General features: G+C 40.3%; 1 pseudogene; it reads left to right on the forward strand.

Annotated features, from left to right (window-relative positions):
- Nucleotides 1-359: 359 nt before the first annotated feature.
- LOC121793585 lies at nucleotides 360-2,305 on the forward strand (annotated as a pseudogene).
- The last annotated feature ends 18,366 nt before the right edge of the window (nucleotides 2,306-20,671 follow it).

Genomic DNA, 20,671 nt, shown 5'->3' on the forward strand with positions numbered 1-20,671 from the left:
GTTAATTATTTCATTTTGTATATATTTGTTAATAGTGATGTGGATAGTATTATTAATGTTTCTCGTATATGTCTCGTAAATTAAATTCCGTATATTGTGTGATTGTTAATTATTTTATTTTTATATAATTGTTATTAGTGATGTGGCTATTGATGTGGCTAGGCTATTTATGATGTGCCTAGGCTATGGCTGGGCTATTTATGATGTGGCAGGAGGATTTTTAGTACTGATGATGTGGTAGTGGCTAGGCTATGGCTGGACTATTGCTGGGCTATTCCTATTGTGGATGGCCTTAGACACGGTTATCCATTTACATTAGCCTCTCACTCACACTTTTAAACCCACATTCCTCCCCAGCACCATGATTCCGAGCTTCAACACCAAAACCACTTCTTTCCTCGCTCTAACAGCCTTAACCCTTCTCCTCTTCACATCCCTCTCTTCTCCTGGTACGTTTTATCAACTGGGGTATGTCCAAAATCACATCTTTTGCCAACCCTTTTCATATGTCTTGCAGGTGCAGCTGACGGCGCCGTCGTTCCGCGGCGCTCTGTTTTGGGAAACGAAACGGTTTTAGTGCTTGCTGAGGAGAGAACACGTAGGAAGGATCTGCTTGATCACACCAACTACTACACAGGAGGCTGGAATATCAGCAATGAACATTACTTTACTGTAAGAGCTTCTTTGTTTTTGCCTCCTTTGCTTACTGTCTTTGTAACAGATACTACTAGGAGTATATTTTATTGCCTTAGGTTTGTTGTTGATCAATTTAGTTTTATTTACTAGGGTTGACTAGTTAAAATCGGTGCTCAATTGTTTCAAAAAGTTAACTTTTTAGTGCTGCTTCATGGGAGATTACATCAAGTTGAAATTGTTCAAAGAGATTCTTTCTCAGTCTTAGATATGTTGTCTAGAAAATGCTGAGGTAGATAAAGATTGGTTCATATAGAATTGTCTGTTTTTGTGATGTTTGAGTTGCCTTAAACTTGAACTTGGTGAAAAATGATGTTTATTAGCTTCTTCAAGGTTTTAAATTTGTAGCTATTAAATTGAATAAGTTGTATGGCTTGAAATAATTGTTTTCTCCTGTATTTTGATGCAGTCTGTGTTTTACACTGGCTCTACCCTTTTCCTTATTGCTTTAGCCTGGTTTGTGCTGTTTGGGATCTTCTTGCTTCTGTCGTGTATGTACGTCTGCTGCTGCAGACGCCGCACTTATGGCTATTCGCGTGTTGCCTATGCTCTCTCGCTCATTCTCTTGACATTGTTCACAGTTGCTGCTGTGTAAGCTTGCTCCCTTTTGAACTTTATGCCATTTCTGCTCGGACTTGATCTGATTCGTATTGCCTTCTCGTGCATCAGAGTTGGTTCTATTGTTCTCTACACCGGCCAAGGGAAGTTCCACGACAGTACAAAAGATACGCTAGAGTATGTGCTGGGACAATCAGATTCCACTGTTGGCAACCTGAAAACTTTTCGAGTTATCTCACTTCTGCCAAGACAGTTAGAGTAGATCAAGTTTTTCTTCCTAAAGACGTGCAGAACAACATTGACAAGGTCAACACGTTGGTCACCTCTGCTGCCGACACTCTTGAGAGTGCAACGGAGAATAATAAGGATGACATATTCAAATATTTGGATGCTGTGTGAGTATATTTTGAGCTAACTGCTTTCTCGTTCGTATTTTCCTCAATGTTGTACACATGTCTTACTCTTATCTTGGTTCCGTTTAACGACTTACAGAGGGTGGATTCTCATTATAGTAGCTGCTGTAATGCTTACCCTTGCATTTCTTGGTTTTGGTAAGTTCTGATTCCTTCAATTTGTAGTTTTTGGAATGGTGATTTTCCAAATAAATGATGTTTGATGATTAGTTGTTTTGTGATCTGGTGCTGTGTTATCTGTCTTTGGCCTGCAGTTTCTCGTCTACATGTGAGTGAAATTCAAGGATATGTTCCATACATTAACCTTCTGTTAACTTCAGATTCACAATTTCAAAATCCTATGCTGTTCTTCATAGATTGGTCATCATTGGTTGGATTCTCGTTGCACTCGCTTTCATCTTCTGTGGCGTATTCCAATTTTTTTAAGTCGGTGAATCGAACCGCGTCGCCATAGGACCGAGTCGACTTAGTCGATATATCGATAGTAAGTCGGGCGACTCACCAGACAAGTCGTCCAGGTCCCTCAAGACCGATATATATCGATATATCGGGCGACTTGCCCTTTTACACATGTAAAATATGCAATATATACTTCAAATTACAACAGGAAAAAACACAGCATCATATTGTTCAATGATTTAGTCATGTTCAACGATTTGCATGATAACAACTGACAAGCAATTAAGCAAACTCAAAGCACAGCATCATCCACTTGGAAAGCCCCTGCAGCTGAACCTCCACCACCCTCTTCATCATCTTCGTAATCAGATCCACTCTCATATCCCATTTCATCATCCTCTTCACTTGACACTTCATCTTCAACTGGAATGAGGAGAGGCGGCGGATGAGGAACTCAAATAATAGACGAGAGAGGAGAGACATAAGAGAGGAAGAGGAACTGGAGCATTACCGGAACTAGAGTTCATCCTGAATGAGGAGAGGCGGCGGATGAGGCAGGCCGGAGGTGTGTCCAGGAGAGGCGGCGGCGTTCTTCAGTTTCTGGAGGTGGAGGGAGCGTCGGCGGCGGCTGCAGTTCTGGAGGAGGAGGACGTGGGGAGGGGGTGTGGGGGATGTATAAAGAAACCCTAATGGGCTGAATAGACACCTACCTGTCCGCCTGGCCCAATCTGGAGTGAAGCCCATTAAGTCGTCCTCGACTCGATCAGGCGACTAATCGGTCGAGTCGCGCGATATATCGGACGACTCGAATGTTAGTCGCCTAAGTCGCATCTGGGTGTGTATCGACCCTTGGCCTACCGATACAGGCGATATATCGCGATATATCGGACGACTTACAAACATTGGCGTATTCCTTGTTCTTCACAAGTAAGTGTCGTCTACACGAAGAATCTTTCCTTCTTTCCTGTTGAAATGCTAACTAGCCAAATTTTTGTTATCTGTTAGTGTGATGGGAGATACATGTGTGGCCATGAGTGATTGGGTTGGTAACCTGACAGCTCACACTGCGTTAGACAAAGTCATCCCGTGTGTGGACACAGCTACCGCTAAAGTAGCACGTTCCCAAAGCAAAGAAGTGACCTTCCAAATGGTTCAGCTCGTGAATGGGATCATCGCTAATGTATCCAACCGCAATCTATCTCCTATCGTTGGACCTTTGTCGTACAACCAGTCGGGCCCTTTGGTGCCTCTTCTCTGCAATCCATATAATCCCGACAAGACAGACCGTAAAACATGCAATCCTGGTGAAGTTGGCTTCACAAATGCAACACAACTAAAACTGCTTATCCTTAAGGTTGAGCCAACTTTACTCAGCTGAGGCTCGTCTAATGTCTCGAATATGGGTCGTGTGGAGCAGGTTTGGAAGAATTACGAATGCCAAGTTGCGAACAACAAATGCACGACAGTAGGGCGCCTAACACCTAGTATGTATGATCAAATGAGTGGAGCTGTGAATGTGAGCTACGGGCTGTACCACTACGGGCCGTTCCTGACCAACCTAGTGGACTGCACGTTCGTACGAGACACTTTCGAGGCAATACACAAGGATCACTGCCCGGAGTTGAGGCTCTACAGCAGGTGGGTGTACATTGGTTTATTGATGGCCTCTGTTGCTGTGATGCTCTCTCTCGTGTTTTGGGTGGTCTATGCACGAGAGAGGCGACACCGCAAGTATATGAAGCAAGTAGATGGTGCGGCTTCAGCGGCTCAGGCCTCTTATGAACCCAAAGGGCCCTGAGATGGTGAGGATTTGCATCTCCAACTTCACTTGTATAGATAGCAGATCTCAATGTACATTGTTTTGGGGGCTTTTTTTTAAGATTTGAGTTTCTTAGCACTATTTCACCAGATTAACTGATTAAGTAAGAATTCTTGGTGAAATTTTCCTACTAATGGTTTGTGATTATTTCTGATATTTATCAGCTTGTGTTTTAGAAATCACAAATTTGACAAACTAACAGCCTTGAGCCTTCTATACACATGTATAGTTAAATTCTGAGTTACATATGTATGTCTAGTTTGATCAAATATAATTATGATTCCACTCTTCATAAAAAAACACCTATATTGAAAACTTACATGGAGTACTTGATTTATATTTATATATAACTAAAATGCATTCCTCAAATTATTAATTGCACATGATCAATCAAATGAAGTGTGATACAATGATATAAATGATCAAGATATGTGGGCCCTCTACTAACAAATTATGAAGTACTCCCTCCATTCTATAGTAGTGGGGCATTTCTTTTCGGCACGGAGATTAAGAAAGTAGAGAGACGAAGAGAGAATAAAGTAAGAGAGAGTAAGAGCATCTCCAATGGCGGCGAGCAGACAGGCTAGTCGATTCCCGGCGCTGGCCGGTCCGCTCGCCGAACTATTGGAATCGGCGAGCGCCATTTCGGCGAAAAAATCGGCGACCCGACGCCGATTTTCGGGCGCTGGCCGATCCGCTCGCCGCCATTGCAGGCTCCCGATCGGCCAGCTCAATTTTTTTTTAAATTTTTTGAAACACTATATATACGCGATTTGCACGTCATTTTCATTCGCACCACTTGTTTTAACGAGTTTTCTCTCCATCTTAATTTCTGTACAAGAGCAACAACGTGAAATGAGTAACGCAGGTGGTAGTAGTGGTGGTGATGCTGAGGAGTACGAATGGCATGAACGAAGAGTTGGAGGCCTATACGTCCCGCGAGATAAACCGGTTGATACAAAGGGCCTTGCAGCTGGCGGTACCTCGACCTCCACCCGTTCTCCACCGACGAGTAGTGATTAATCGGGATCACGTAGCTGCACATCAGCGGCTATATGAAGACTATTTTGCGGAGGAGCCGCGGTTTGGGGCGCCTCTTTTCAGGCGGCGTTTTAGGATGCGTAGGGCAGTGTTTATGCGTATCGTTGATGCTTTGGAGCGTCGATATTTGTGTTTCCGGTTCAGGTACGATGCGACTGGCAGACCCGGCCACACACCTATACAAAAGTGCACTACGGCAATCAGGCAGTTGGCCTACGGAGGCGCGGCAGACATGTGGGACGAGTACCTCCACATCGGTGAGACGACTGCCCTGGATTGTTTGAAGTATTTCTGTCAGGGCGTCATTGAAATATTCCGTGATCAGTATCTTCGAAGCCCTACCCCTGAAGAGTGCGAGGATCTGATGCTGATACACAGGGAGAAGCATGGGTTCCCCGGGATGTTGGGCAGCATAGACTGTATGCATTGGGAGTAGAAGAACTGCCCCGCTGACTGGAAAGGGTTCTACACGACCGGCTACAAATGAAAGAATCCCACGATGATCCTCGAGGCCGTAGCTGATTACCGGCTGTGGATTTGGCATGCATATTTTGGGGTAGCCGGGTCGAACAACGTCCTCAACTCGTCGCCCCTTTTCAACGAGCAGTGCCAGGGTGTCGGTCCGGCCATCAGTTTTATCGCCAACGGGAACCAGCATGATATTGGCTACTACTTGGCGGATGGGATATACCCTAGGTGGTTCGTCTCTGTGAAGACGATCAGATGCGCATCAGATGAGAGGAAGACCTACTTTGCGGGACGGCAGGAGTCGGTGCACAAGGACGTGGAGCGTGCATTTTGTGTGCTCCAGTCTCGATGGGCGGCAATTAGGGGTCCAACGCGTTTGTGGCATGTCGACTATATTGTTGATATAATGTATGCATGTATTATCCTGCACAACATGATTGTCGAAGATGAAGGTGTACAACTGACTAGTTGGGCCAATGACGATGCTAATGAAGCCGGCCCAAGCCACGGCATGGCCGCCCCCAACGTACGAAGGGGGTACCTCACGATGAAATCGGCCGCCTCAAGGCACATGCCGACATGCGCCATGTGGATGCTCATATTCGACTCCAAAAGGATTTAATTGAAGAGTTATGGGCGAGGAGGACTGCACGTCGTTAGATTTTTTTAATTAATGTAATTTTTTTAATTAATGTACTTTTTTTATTTAAATATTATTATTGAATTTTCTCATATCTGTGTCGTAAATTTAATTCCGTATTTTGTGTGATTGTTAATTATTTATTTTTTATAATTTTGTTTATTGTGGCTAGCCTATTGCCAGTTGCTTGTCCTGATGATGTGGCAGGAGGAGTTTTTAGTGCTTATGATGTGGCAGGAGGAGTTTGTGGCTAGCATATGGCTGACCTATTACCATTGGAGATGCTCTAAAGTAAGTGAGAATAAATGTGTTAACTTTTACTAAAAAGGGAAATGACTCCACTATTATGGAATGTACCAAAATGGCAAAATGACTCCACTACAACGGAACGGAGGGAGTATGTGATACGAACCTCTATTATTATTATTTAGTTTAGATATTATAGGGATTTAGCATATCTTTTTCTATATATTTGTTTTCTTGTTCATTAAGTCAGTAGCATTATAAATAGGATAGACTGTTATCTTTTTTATTCATTCAATCAATATATGAAATTATCATTCTTTTGGCTCAATTGAGTAGCAAACAAGAAACATCTCCTAAGGTTGCCGACGAGGCTGATCTCGCGCTCAACCGCCCCTTTTTTGCCGTCCAAGTCACGACCCAACGTTGGGCGCTCGACAACGACGACATCTCGTTTCTTGATTTTGTGTGGAAATCGACGTTAAAGAGGACGGTCCTTAACAACTGGTGCTCTCATTGAGAGCTGACCCTCCCACCATCTCGAACCGAAGCTACACCGCTGCCCGATGGAAAACATTCCTCGCACAACAACTGCTTTGGTTGTCGAGTCCCGCCTGTCCGCCGAGCTCTAGCCGCAGGACAACACTACTTCTGCAACGCCGACGGGAAGGATTCTCGCGTGCCGCGTCGAAGTCAGACGATCATCATCCACCACAGCCACGCCTCAGTTCGTCAACATGTCATACGACTACGCCGGCTATCGCCGTCGTCAATACGATTTCCCTCATGCCACACAACCATTCCGTCCCTACCAGCCGGCCCAACCTAGCCGTGTAACCAGTTGGGACCCTCCGAGCAGCCGGGTGGAAGTAATCCGTCCGCCCTCGTGGCCTGATCCAGAATCACCCTACGTCTCACACCACTTGGATCCACCTGATCGTCGCCCACGGCCGAGATACCAACCCATCAGGTACCGCGATCGCGCGCAAGACGCCTGGCCCCGACACCGCGGTGGCTACGTCGAGAGGGGTGGCCACCTATCTGATCGCGGAGATCATCAGACCCAATTAGGGTTTGATCGCTACCCGCCAACCATAACGCAGCGGCACCGCCCAACGTGCTGGGACCCACCGGCTCAACAGCAGGACCGCGGCTACCCGACCGTTGACCGGCCCCGACGCTCGGAGACGTGCTGGGACCGACCTCGCCCTCGGGAGGAGGTGAGAGCGCGAGTCCAGCCCGCCTCCCACCAGCCCCGCTACTCCACTGAAAAGTCAACGCGGGACCTATACAGTTAGCTCGCGCGTGTGACCAGTCAAACTCCAGAGCAGCCACGCCTGCCGCTAATACGGGTCTCCCAAGCGGAGAAGTCAGAACGGTCCAGGTTGGGTCTCTGCTGGCACTGTCCCGAGAAATGGGTGAGGGGACATGTGTGTAAACAACGCATTCTATGTTATGCGGATGATGGGGAGGAGTTTGAGGAGAACATTCAAGATGAGAATTTAGCCGAAGAGAAAACTGATAATACTCCCACGATAGTATTCGGTGATGATGTTCCAAACAACGAGTCCCCTGGAGAGTTCGTCAAGAACAAAGGGATTGTCAAGAACGACAATGAGTCACAGCAAGTGCTCGTTGGGGTATATGATGAGAAGATTGGTGAAAAGGAGGAGACATTGCTAGAAGATAAAGAGGAGGATGGTTCTATTGGTGAAGTGGAGAAGATAATCGCCTCACTCAATGTTGTTCAAGTGTCATCCAAAAATATTGTTGGAAATTGTTGGGGCAAGAAAGGAGATGGTGCTTACACCGATTTGCCCGTAATTCCTTGTGTCTATGTGGATTTGAATGTCGGTGATGTTCCAAGTATGAATCATCGATTAACATCGCTCGACAAAGATGCAAGGTTGATCCCTCCGAGTAATGACATGTCATGCTTGGGCATTCTGGGAGGCGTGGACAAGCTTTTCGATTTGGCAAGGAATTTTTCCGACAAAGTTGGGTCTCCTTTGTTGATTTTTTATGGAAGTGAAGAAGTGAGACGTTCATCTGTTCGGTGTGTGTTTGATCCAGGAGGAGTTGCCTCGCCGAAGCTTCTGCTTTCAACTCTCCTTTTTGCTTCGTGGTTCCCACCTTGAGGACAAGGTGGATTTTAACCGTGGGGGAGTTGATACGAACCTCTATTATTATTATTTAGTTTAGATATTATAGGGATTTAGCATATCTTTTTCTATATCTTTGTTTTCTTGTTCATTAAGTCAGTAGCATTATAAATAGGATAGACTGTTATCTTTTTTATTCATTCAATCAATATATGAAATTATCATTCTTTTGGTCCAATTGAGTAGCAAACAAGAAACATCTCCTAAGGTTGCCGACGAGGCTGATCTCGCGCTCAACCGCCCCTTTTTTGCCATCCAAGTCACGACCCAACATTGGGCGCTCGACAACGACGACATCTCGTTTCTTGATTTTGTGTGGAAATCGACGTTAAGGAGGACGGTCCTTAACAGTATGATTTGGCCAACTTTATTACTATTCGAAAAGCTTTGCTTAAGCATCAAGAACCACTTAATTATTTTCATAACTATTAGACCTGACCATGAGAGATGCTGCTGAAAAAGGGACAGCAAGAAGAAAATTTATTTCAAAATTCAATTTTAATAATTCAATCCATCAGGTTATAAAGCCCAGCTGGCAATTATATGTTTTATTAGTTGTTTTTGTGTTGCTTTCACCAGCTGAATTATAGTACTGGATTATAATGATAATTATTAAATCTCCTCTAGTTTTCAGCCTCGTCTCAAAGTACTATATATATAGAATTTTTCACAATTTTGTTTAACTTATACATATAAAAAAATCGTCATGGTATGTAGGAGACTAGCCCTATTCCTTCTATGCAAGTTCAATTCCAAGCTCAAGCGAAATACATACCCTTTCTAGAAGCAAGGAAAAATAAAATAGTCAAACACGTCAATATTGAACTATTTAATTTGTTGTTACACGTTTTAAACTCATTGGTGGGTTTAGTATCATATTTAAGAAACGAAACTTGTGAGGTCAAACATAGTGAAGAATGTAGTCGGTGTCGAAATTTAATGTAGCAAAGCTAAAAGCAATAAATGGAAAATGAAGAATTAAATTGCATTTTAATTCCGAAGAGACAAACCGTTGCTATATCATGGGGTCGGCGATAGCTACAAAGGCCGAATTTAATGGCATATTCACAAAATATTTAGAGCCTTAAAGTTTTTAAAACTATCTAACTTTCTAGTGGGTAAAAAATTTGATGGTAATATTAGTATATAAACTATCGATAAAATAGCAGAAAAATTTTCCTAACAATTAATAATTTAATATGATAGTGATTAGTAACCAATATTTCCAATTCCTACTCCAATAATGTAGGAGGGTAGCATAATTAATTGCATTCAGTTTTGAGCCATTCACAACTCAATCACGAAATAAAGATAATCTAAACGCCGGTTTGACCCATTTAATGACTCTCTATATTTATTTCATTATTTTAGAGGGAAAGACTTTATACATAATTTTCAAAGTAGAGAGTAAGACCACTTTGATTTGAAATTTTGTAATCTTGAAATGTCTTAATTCTTAAGACATTAAAATCACTAAAGAATTATTCAATCATCTCTCCCTAACCAGTGCTGACACGTTACAAATATATCATCAAATAAAATTTATTTTGAAGCCACGAGATTCCTTGCAACTAATAAAGGCCAGCTCATGTGCTTTTTTCGTGATTAGTTAAAATCAGTTAGTCTTGATCTAATCACTAGACAGGATGTAAAAAGTTTATCTATTACTATAAAACTTCATGTATTCATAAAAATAGTTTTTTTTTATTTTGATCACTCCACTAAAATTAATTTCTAATTTAATTATCAAAAGTTTCTTACTGGAGTATTATTTTTTTCCTCTTTCTTCTACTAACCCACTTTTTTCTTTCTCTATAAAATAATTATTGTCTATAAACGAGATTATTTTTTATATATGAAAGGAGTAATATATTATTCATAAAAATGCAAAAATCGAATTCATATTAATACCATACAATTTGACATGTTTTCATCCAAATAACAAACTAAGATGTTGATGGTATCTGCAGGCCTAAAATAATCTCTAATCTCTAATCTCTAATCTCTAATCTCTAATCTCTAATCTCTAATCTCTAATCTCTAATCTCTAATCTCTAGTGATTTTTTCCTACTTCTATTTGTAGTCTTTTACATTCTTGGCAGAAATCAAGCAAATATTGTCAAAAGAAGAGGTGGAAGATTGGTTTTGGACAGTTATCAACGAATAAACATGTGTCGGACACGTGGCAGCACCACATTCGAACGAAACACATTTAAAGTTTGTGAGGATGCTATAGTGCGCCATGTGCTGCTCATCAACACCACATACTGTTTCTGATCTATTTCAATATATTAAAAATAATTATCATGCTAAATATGTGTAATGGTAGACTGATTAACTGAGTGTAAATGTTTAGAAAATTTAACATTGATTGATGACAAATATATTAACAGTGAACTACATAAATTGTAACTGATCTTTTACTTTCGCACATAATGTCACGACCTCATTTTCTAATGATAGAAAGCACGGTTGATCGCGACTAGGGGAGGGTTAAAGAAGCGGGGAAAGAAATAAGGGGAAAATAAAATCAAGCATTGGTTGCGATACATGACTAATCAAGTGTTGATACATAGAAGAAATATACTCGATCATGAAAACTCGAGTAATTGTTTGTAAAGAAATTTCAAAATATCAGAGTTTTGAACAAAATAGACTTGAGTCTTTTAAGATGCACAACGGAAACAAATGAACGCGGTTCCATGTATGAAGACATGAACCTCCGAGAGTCAAAATCTGACTGAATTAAATGTCTTGTCTCAATAGCACTTCCTCCACCACTTCGCTGCTCAACCTGCACATTTAGAAATATATGCAGGGCTGAGTACAAAAAGTACTCAGTGAACACATTGCCGAAAATTACACATATACATTTGAAAATATTGTCAAGCCAACATCACAGTAACACTCGGGGGTTTATTGAAACGGCCTGAGCTTACTAAAAATATTCACATTGGACTGCAGTCCCTTTTTCCTGTACTTAGCCATATCTGATCACATTGTGCCGTCGAGATGGTGTTCTCGCACGGTCACCTTCTCTGCCCATCATGTCAGAGGTATTCTTGTGCCGGGAAGGTGGCCACCTTCCACGGTCACCTGCTCTGCCCAACATGTCAGAGGTAGCTTGTGTACACTAGTCCGAGCGGGGACACCACCCTCACTGGGACCCGAATTCGACTTATATCATCATTCATAATCCACTTGGCCGTAGCCAACAGATAGGCATCATACACAAAACATTTATGGCATGACAACATCATTAAAATCACGAACATATGTTCTTGTTTTCATAAAATAAGATTTGTATTTTAGTATAAGAAAGCTCACCTTGATCGCTTAGTTTCCTTAACTTGAATTTCTTACTCCGACCTTACTTGCGGAGATAACCTTTTTGAAAACAAACAACGTACTAATAAGACTCGAGAAATTCACATACTTATAGGAATGCATGCCCCTACTTTATTTCTTTTATCATTTGCTCACCGTTAGAAAATTTTAGAAACTTGCATATTAATTAAATTGGGAAATTTAATTAATAGCACTTCTTTATTAATATTATTATTACTACTACTACGAAATTTCTAAACTTACATTATTTGAACTTACATTATTTATTACTAGTTCGTTTGCTATTTCGGCTCCGATTAAGTGGCATTCCATTCACTACTACAATTTTAGGCAAAACTCTAAAATAAGTCCCAAGCTCAATTATGTTAGCTTAGTTACATCATTGGAAGAAACCATATAAAAAAAACATATTAATTGAACCATACTTAAAACTTAGGCTAAGATTTTAATATTAAAAATTCCTCCAAATTAAATTCTAATTTCAAAACTGGGCCAAGACTTCCTTTTATTTTCAGCCCAAAGAACTATTTTATTTTTGGCCCAAAGATTATGTCTTTCACCCATCTTATATCCCTAACTATTATAACTCAAAAAGAGCCAAGTTCTTGCTCCATAATTAAAAGAAAAGGAGCCCATAATTAAAAGAAAAGAGCCCATAATTAAATTAATTAGGAAGAGGCCCATTTTGAAATACTCCCCTCCTCCACAATCGGTATTCCCCTCTCTCTCTCTTATTTACATTTCCCCCAAAATTAGAGAGACGAATCCCTAAATTCCGTCGCCTACCTCCCCACTCCACCAGAATCGACGACTCACTCCCCTCCTCTCTCGGCCCTGCTCACGCCACCGCCGCCGCTGCTGTGCGCGGGGCTGTTCACCGTCGTGCCCCTCCGTCTATTTCTCTCTCGGTTTCCACCGTCATCACCGCCATGCACCCCATCAGTCGCCGCCGCCGCCTTTCCTCCAGCAGTCCGGCCGTCTCCGGACAGCCGGTGAGCCCTCCGCCACTGCACTCTCTCTCTCTCTCTCGCGGCCTGCCTCCTCGCCCGACACCACTACCGTCACCTCGCCATTCTCCGACAGGTAAAGCTTAGATTTTTAACTTTCCCCCCTTATTCTAATTCTATAAAGATTTAACCTTTGATTTGTTTTTTTTTTAAAGCTTTGTTGTTTCAAACTTGTAGATTTGTAAAGGGGTGAAATCCGTGATGGATTTGGGGTGTGGGGCTGCCACGACGGTGTGCCGAAACTCAGTATCCGGAATTCCGGCAGATTCGTGTTCTTGAGATAAGTTGTTAACTTGGGCTTACTATAGTTGTAGAACTTGAGTTCTCTATTTTATGAATTCTATGAATTTGAACAATTGTCCTGCTACTAAAAGACTTGATAGACTTGATGGTGAAACATGATATTAAACTTGCTGTGTATTCTTGATTTCTGATTTGGGCAGATTTTAATTTCTCTTTAGATATGCATATGCTTGTACGTATGTGCAAGAAAAGAAAGGTTTGGGATTTACCTTGGAATAAAGGTGTGGTTGGATTGTAGTGTTTGAGTGTGCAATCTCCCCCCCTCGGAACTCCTCTACCCTTTGTGGGTTGGGGTGTGCAAAATTAGGATTTATGAGGGTGATGTGTGTGAGTGATAAGAATGATTTGCAGATATACATGTACATATACATAAAAAGATGCAAGTGGAGCTTATTTTTCAAAAATAATATGCAAGTGGCGTGTCTTGCATTCTTATGTGGCATTCTTTCTTGCTAAGATTCATTAATACAGCATTCATTATTCTGACATCTCATTTAATGCACCAAAATCCTTTCATGATCGAAACTTATCTACTCCTTTTCTTTATGTTTAATTTGCTTTATTATATTATTTTTTTTATTTATTGTTTAATTTGGTGTAGGAAATAACCCGGTTCAAGCTCGTGGCTGCCCGCACTAAAGTACCCGATTTGCTTAGAATGTAGGATGTAATAAATGTTGCTGGATGTATCGGACATTAAAATTGGATTTTGGGATCTTATTTAAATTTATTATATTCATATAGCTGTAATATTTTTATGTGTTCTATTTATTTGCCTAACGTCAAAACAAACAACAACGCCAATCTGTCGTAGTTCGGATATAATCGCATAAAAGTTACTTATATAGATAATTGAGCTAATTATATAGTTTTTAATAGTATAGTCTTAGCGGGTCGTTACATTCTACCCCTCTTAAAAAAAATTTCGTCCCGAAATTTAGGAAGTAGTTAGACAAAAAGCTCTGGATATTTTTCTTTCATTTCCTCTTTCAGCTCACATGTTGCCTCTTCCTATTCATGGTGTTTCCACAAAACCTTCATTGTAGTAATCGACTTATTCCGAAGTTGTTGCACCTTTCGATCTAGTATTCTCACCAGCTTTTCTTCGTAACTCAGGTCGGGCTCTAAAGCGATTTCTTCATGGCGAATCACATGTTTTGGGTCGAACACGTATCTTAGAAGTTGGGAGACGTGGAATAGTTGTGTGCGTTCCCAAAGTTGGGTAGTAATGCCAAGCGATATGCTACTGGGCCCACTTCCTCTAGAATTTTATAGGGTCCAATAAATCGTGGTTTTAGCTTACCCTTGAGTCCAAATCTGGTTATTCCTTTGGAAGGGGATACTTTCAAAAAGACCTTCTCTCCGATGTTAAATTTTAATTCGGTTCGACGTTCGTTGGCGTAGGATTTTTTTTTTTTTTGCGTTTTCTGCAGTGGTCAATGTCTTGCCTCTCATGAGGGTCTCACGCGAGGAATTATAGAGTTGATCTAACCATTTTAACTTTGATAGGAACCGAATTTGGGATTCCAAGAGAAATAGTCGAATCGTTCTTGCTTTGTGTAGGCTCCAAGGTAGCCATGAAAATAAAACGATTATAATTATTTCAATTACGTGAGTGTTTGGTTCACCGCAAACTTTCACCAGTAGCTTGCAACAAAGGTTTTCATGAAGTGCAAAGACTAGGCTCAATTGGGCTCATTATGCTCACTCCTAGGGATGTCAGTGTAGCCCGCAACCCGTGGGCTGGCCCGATTAGCCCGCCAAATTTATAGGGTTAGGGCCGGAAATTTCTAGCCCGATAAAATCAAAACCCGATTAGCCCGTACCCGATTAACCCGCAACCCGTTAGGGCCAGACCCGAAAACCCGATGGGCTGGCCCGAAAACCCGATAAAATTTCTATCATTCAATATTTTTACTTATAATTCGACACTTCATTGATTAATTTATAATATATATATAACTAAAAAAATAACTTTCAATTTTATATTAAATATAAATATTATATATTGAATTTTTCATTAATATAAAAATTGATAAATAAATTTAAAACTTCAAATTCACTAAAAGAATATTTAAATTACTAAAACATGCATTAAAATTTCACAAAATATCTCAAATATTAGTATTTCATCATGTTTATCTCAAATATCTCATAATTAAATATTTTACATTTAATAAATATAACTATTTTTCATCATTATTTATTGGATTGATCGCATGTTAATTTTATCGGTGGCAACCCGATTAACCCGTTGGGCTAGCCCGAAACCCGAGCTTTTAGGGTTAGGGTTGAACTTTTATAACCCGAAAGAAATCACAACCCGATTAGCCCGCACCCGATTGACCCGCAACCCGAGCGGGTTGGCCCGAAACCCGATGGGCCGGCCCGATTGACATCCCTACTCACTCCCATAAAAGAAAAGATACAACTTCATAGGGCTTGAGCTATACCTATAGAGCTGGGAAATTTTATTGTGGGAAGAACTTGCCAGATGTAATAAATTGCGAAAGTGAGGATATGATGAATAGAATGTAGATATCAATAATAGGTTGCCAATAATATAATCAAAATGAACAGTGAAGTAGAAAAGTTTCAAATATCCCCAGGTGATAATAGGAAGACCTGAGATGGTTGGTTACAAATGGATTTGAAAAGAATAGGAAAGACAAACAATTGCAATTTGCTCAACAACACTGTGATAGAAGATCATATCAACGAAATATTTTTTTTAGAGTTTATAAGCAATTCAGGGAAACTAACTAATAAAGAGGGCAACAAGAGGAAACTAGCCAAGGGAGAAGCAATGTGCCAGCTTTAACATGGAGCTTGCAGAAAAGCTCAAATCAAGAGACAATAGTCATATTTGAATATAGAAGATGAGAGTCCTCATATAAAAGAAAGAGCTTGTCAATAAATATGTCTGAAAACACAAAGGGTCAAATTAAACGGTTTAAGGTCTCACCAGATGGCTGCTCCAATATAGTAAGACTGAAAATGATTGGTCTCAAGTGGATTTGAGAAAGAAGAATAACAAGGAACTACCCTTTTGGGTCAACAATATCGTGATACTATATCACGTTAACGAATTCACAAAGTTTATAATCAATTCAAGGAAATTAACTAGCAGAGAAGACAATCAGAACAAACTAGTTCAGGGAGAGAGCAAATGGCTTTAGACCTGGAGTTGCTGAAGAGCTCAAAGCATGATGGAATAATTGTAGTCGAATTAATAAGAGGGAACTACTCATATAAAATAAAGAGCTTGTCAAGAAGCACTTTTGAAAACAAAAAGGTCCACTAATGATCTTTGAGGAATATATCATTGAAAAGACAATTGTTTAGGGAAACATGTTCATTCTGAAGGCTATAAATAAAGCAGCTCCGAGTATAGGAGTTTGGTGGCAAGAATTCAGATAGTCAAAGTATTGCTTTTATACAGAATGAGTAAAGAAGGACCGTAGTCACTGGATGTTATCAGAAAACATGAGGGAGTAAGCTCAAAACTGAAAGTGATTCACAACCTTGACATAGAAGAGGGAAAGTAATGGCACATTACCTTGCAAAAGGAGTCATTTAAGTTCTTAATTCAACAAAAGGTATTTTGATCAAGAGGGGTGCGAGAAAAAAAATGGAATTCATGGGAATCCAAGTAAGCGTTGCTGATGAATCTTCTTGGTTAACTACAATGGTGATACTCCCTTGTTTAATTCTTTATAGAGGATCGTAAATGAGTTATGGGAAACTTTGGTCACAAGCTACTTTCACCTTACGATCACGTCAGATGACCATATGTGGGGATTATGACTCCTTGGTACTCTCGGTTCGTCAGAACACTCATCCTCGTAACACGTCGTTTCTGTTTACTTATATTGTAAAGCTAGGTTCTTTGTTTACATTGTAATCATATTCCCTTGCTATGTATGTGTACATCGCTTAGTTGGATCAAAGGTATGATCCTTTGGAGTGATTGGATTGTCAAGAAAGACAATGGCTAACCCAGATTATTCATGTCATTGGGACGTAGAAAATGGCATCCAACTTCTATCATCTTTCCAGAAACATCGTTTCGTTCTATGTTAGGTTACTTTTATCGAAGTTTCTTTCTTATCGCGCTCTTTTCTTTTCGTCGCTCAGGAAAGCGAGAAATGTTCATACTGTACTTCTAAGTTCGAGTTCATATTGTGTTCTAGAAGGAACGCATAACTAAGTATTCTAAGTTCTTAGAAATTTCGAGTTCCCCATACTAGCAACATGATTTAATGACTAACTCAAAAAGATATATCATTTCACCAACTCAAAAAAAACATCATTTCAACAATTGGTACCAGACTCATATACTTTATACTTTCATATTTCAGTACCTTTTTTCCATTCAGGAAAGTCACTTCTTTTATTTATACATTCACAGTCTTTAGCCAAGAAAAGACATACTAACTTTTTCTTTAAGCACGCTACCAAATCAAGAAACATCAACTCTTTCTTTAAACTTGGTATTTTCATCTGTTCACTCAAATTAACTGCATGAGTTATTTCTCCATTTCAAACTTTTAAACATCTTCACTTTCTTTTGAAAAAGAACAAGTTACCTTTTTCCTCGTTCAGTGCGAGTGGTGGGAGTGCTAAGAGCATTTTCATCGATTAGACAGTCTAGTGGAATGAGACTAGACCAAAGATTTTCAAAGAAGACTCTCGGGTTCAGAGCGAGAAAGAATGCTCTGATACCACTCTGTCACGACCTCATTTTCTAAGGATAGAAAACACGGTTGATCGCGACTAGGGGAGGGTTAAAGAAGCGGGGAAAGAAATAAGGGGAAAATAAAATCAAGCATTGGTTGCGATACATGACTAATCAAGTGTTGATACATAGAAGAAAGATACTCGATCATGAAAACTCGAGTAATTGTTTGTAAAGAAATTTCAAAATATCAGAGTTTTGAACAAAATAGACTTGAGTCTTTTAAGATGCACAACGGAAACAAATGAACGCGGTTCCATGTATGAAGACATGAACCTCCGAGAGTCAAAATCTGACTGAATTAAATGTCTTGTCTCAATAGCACTTCCTCCACCACTTCGCTGCTCAACCTGCACATTTAGAAATATATGCAGGGCTGAGTACAAAAAGTACTCAGTGAACACATTGCCGAAAATTACACATATACATTTGAAAATATTGTCAAGCCAACATCACAGTAACACTCGGGGGTTTATTGAAACGGCCCGAGCTTACTAAAAATATTCACATTGGACTGCAGTCCCTTTTTCCTGTACTTAGCCATATCTGATCACATTGTGCCGTCGAGATGGTGTTCTCGCACGGTCACCTTCTCTGCCCATCATGTCAGAGGTATTCTTGTGCCGGGAAGGTGGCCACCTTCCACGGTCACCTGCTCTGCCCAACATGTCAGAGGTAGCTTGTGTACACTAGTCCGAGCGGGGACACCACCCTCACTGGGACCCGAATTCGACTTATATCATCATTCATAATCCACTTGGCCGTAGCCAACAGATAGGCATCATACACAAAACATTTATGGCATGACAACATCATTAAAATCACGAACATGTGTTCTTGTTTTCATAAAATAAGATTTGTATTTTAGTATAAGAAAGCTCACCTTGATCGCTTAGTTTCCTTAACTTGAATTTCTTACTCCGACCTTACTTGCGGAGATAACCTTTTTGAAAACAAACAACGTACTAATAAGACTCGAGAAATTCACATACTTATAGGAATGCATGCCCCTACTTTATTTCTTTTATCATTTGCTCACCGTTAGAAAATTTTAGAAACTTGCATATTAATTAAATTGGGAAATTTAATTAATAGCACTTCTTTATTAATATTATTATTACTACTACTACGAAATTTCTAAACTTACATTATTTGAACTTACATTATTTATTACTAGTTCGTTTGCTATTTCGGCTCCGATTAAGTGGCATTCCATTCACTACTACAATTTTAGGCAAAACTCTAAAATAAGTCCCAAGCTCAATTATGTTAGCTTAGTTACATCATTGGAAGAAACCATATAAAAAAACATATTAATTGAACCATACTTAAAACTTAGGCTAAGATTTTAATATTAAAATTTCCTCCAAATTAAATTCTAATTTCAAAACTGGGCCAAGACTTCCTTTTATTTTCAGCCCAAAGAACTATTTTATTTTTGGCCCAAAGATTATGTCTTTCACCCATCTTATATCCCTAACTATTATAACTCAAAAAGAGCCAAGTTCTTGCTCCATAATTAAAAGAAAAGGAGCCCATAATTAAAAGAAAAAGAGCCCATAATTAAATTAATTAGGAAGAGGCCCATTTTGAAATACTCCCCTCCTCCACAATCGGTATTCCCCTCTCTCTCTCTTATTTACATTTCCCCCAAAATTAGAGAGACGAATCCCTAAATTCCGTCGTCTACCTCCCCACTCCACCAGAATCGACGACTCACTCCCCTCCTCTCTCGGCCCTGCTCACCCCACCGCCGCCGCTGCTGTGCGCGGGGCTGTTCACCGTCGTGCCCCTCCGTCTATTTCTCTCTCGGTTTCCACCGTCATCACCGCCATGCACCCCATCAGTCGCCGCCGCCGCCTTTCCTCCAGCAGTCCGGCCGTCTCCGGACAGCCGGTGAGCCCTCCGCCACTGCACTCTCTCTCTCTCTCTCTCGCGGCCTGCCTCCTCGCCCGACACCACTACCGTCACCTCGCCATTCTCCGACAGGTAAAGCTTAGATTTTTAACTTTCCCCCCTTATTCTAATTCTATAAAGATTTAACCTTTGATTTGTTTTTTTTTAAAGCTTTGTTGTTTCAAACTTGTAGATTTGTAAAGGGGTGAAATCCGTGATGGATTTGGGGTGTGGGGCTGCCACGACGGTGTGCCGAAACTCAGTATCCGGAATTCCGGCAGATTCGTGTTCTTGAGATAAGTTGTTAACTTGGGCTTACTATAGTTGTAGAACTTGAGTTCTCTATTTTATGAATTCTATGAATTTGAACAATTGTCCTGCTACTAAAAGACTTGATAGACTTGATGGTGAAACATGATATTAAACTTGCTGTGTATTCTTGATTTCTGATTTGGGCAGATTTTAATTTCTCTTTAGATATGCATATGCTTGTACGTATGTGCAAGAAAAGAAAGGTTTGGGATTTACCTTGGAATAAAGGTGTGGTTGGATTGTAGTGTTTGAGTGTGCAATCTCCCCCCCTCGGAACTACTCTACCCTTTGTGGGTTGGGGTGTGCAAAATTAGGATTTATGAGGGTGATGTGTGTGAGTGATAAGAATGATTTGCAGATATACATGTACATATACATAAAAAGATGCAAGTGGAGCTTATTTTTCAAAAATAATATGCAAGTGGCGTGTCTTGCATTCTTATGTGGCATTCTTTCTTGCTAAGATTCATTAATACAGCATTCATTATTCTGACATCTCATTTAATGCACCAAAATCCTTTCATGATCGAAACTTATCTACTCCTTTTCTTTATGTTTAATTTGCTTTATTGTATTATTTTTTTTATTTATTGTTTAATTTGGTGTAGGAAATAACCCGGTTCAAGCTCG

This window comes from Salvia splendens, chromosome 3 (genome assembly GCF_004379255.2).
Source record: "Salvia splendens isolate huo1 chromosome 3, SspV2, whole genome shotgun sequence".
Classification (NCBI taxonomy): Eukaryota; Viridiplantae; Streptophyta; class Magnoliopsida; order Lamiales; family Lamiaceae; genus Salvia; species Salvia splendens.